Consider the following 1,762-nt stretch of genomic DNA (forward strand, 5'->3'; position numbering starts at 1 on the left):
CCTCCCTATGCCTCAATCAGCCGGAGATCCAATTCCATGGGGAGTAATACCAGTACCTGAAGTCCCTAAAATGTTTAAAAATACTACATGGAATTGTAAATTTGTGACAACTACTTCGAATGATCTAACACCTGCCTGTCTACTGACAAAAGTGAAAACCAAGCAACGATGTAAAGAAATGCCTGGTTTTTGGCAATGGCTAGACAACCCAATTGGTGACCAAGTCAAAGGCAATTGTATAGTGTCACCCTTGGCTGTTATCCTCGATACACTGTGTAAAGCGGTTAAAGACCCTATCCTGCGAGAAAAACGCGAACAAGTGTGTCAAAATATTACTAGTTTCACTACAATGCAAGAATGGCAAACAATTTGGGGGTCGAGCCTCTTAGAAGTTTATAGTTACATTGGACAGGTACAATGGTGCATCCACTGGGTAGGTACCACAAATCAGAATTACTCCTTTTTACATCCGAAACACAAACAATGGCGAGAAATAGTCTCACCCACAGGACTGTGGAACTGCACTCGAATTTACACATGTGACACTCCCAATAATGACATCAGCTTAGTCCCGGTAAGAACGCTTTTACAATTAGGCTGTGAGTGTCGTGGGTATAATCACTCTACAACAGGTCACACCAATTTACGTAGTTTCGACTGCCTAACTACCACAGTGGCAAGTCCAGGAAATTTAGTCTGGGTAATGGGACATGGACAATGGACCACTCACATGCCCGTAGATGGACCGGCGACACAAATTACCTTAGGTGTTCCTACGCTTTGCCCATTCTGGAAATCAGGAAAATTGACCACACTTGACATGCAACCTAGGCAAAAGAGGGATACAGAACAAGACTCTGAAAATTGGCATAACCCGTCAGACGGAGTAAAATTTGGGTGGGTAATGGAATCTTTGTTCGCACCGATAGCATCATATCGCAATAGAGAAATGCTGTTTAAACTAATGCAACAAACTGAAAGATTGGCTGCAGCTACCAAGAAAGGGTTTCGTGATATGAATGTTCAATTACAAGCAACCACACGCATGACTATACAAAACCGAATGGCATTAGATCTAATTTTGTTGAAACAACATGGGGTTTGCGGATACCTGCACGCACGGGACGAACACTGCTGTGTCCACATCCCAAATGTCACACAAGAGATTGAAAATGATATTTCTCAATTAGAACAAATTGAGGGGAACGTGCATAACTTACAACAAGAAGCAGAACATAATTGGATCGGCGAATTATTCAGCTCCCTCGGTCTCCCTATGTCAGGATGGCTGTCTTCCATCATTCAATATGTTTTAATGTTTAGCATAATAATTCTTCTTGCTTTAATAGTATATAAGTGTCCCTTAGGAATACTCGCAAAGGAAGGACAACACACTCGGCGAGTTATGATGGCGCTGACTCGAAAAGAAGTCCTTCTCCCAGATGGCGATTCTCCTCCCGAAGAATCACAAGCGACAACAGAAAGATTTGAGCATCCTTGCAATTGAAGATTGAAGAATGCTCAAAAGGGGGGAGTTGTTACAGTTTGGTCAAAGCTTCAAGGGGCCCCTGCTAGAAACAAGTCGGGGCTTGTCAGAGCGAAGTTGGGTCTGGTTAGACATTAAGGCTACGCTGACCAACAAGAAACAATAAGTCGAACAGAACTGGGGACAAGACAAATTTGCACCTAGAGATAGGATGTAATCTGGTGGTGGGATTTAATTACACGATGTTTACAGTTAGGTAAATGGATTAACAGTCAG

This window comes from Empidonax traillii, unplaced genomic scaffold, assembly GCF_003031625.1.
Source record: "Empidonax traillii isolate 1590-97213 ecotype Southwest subspecies unplaced genomic scaffold, ASM303162v1 scaffold1179:size162997, whole genome shotgun sequence".
Taxonomy (NCBI): Eukaryota; Metazoa; Chordata; class Aves; order Passeriformes; family Tyrannidae; genus Empidonax; species Empidonax traillii.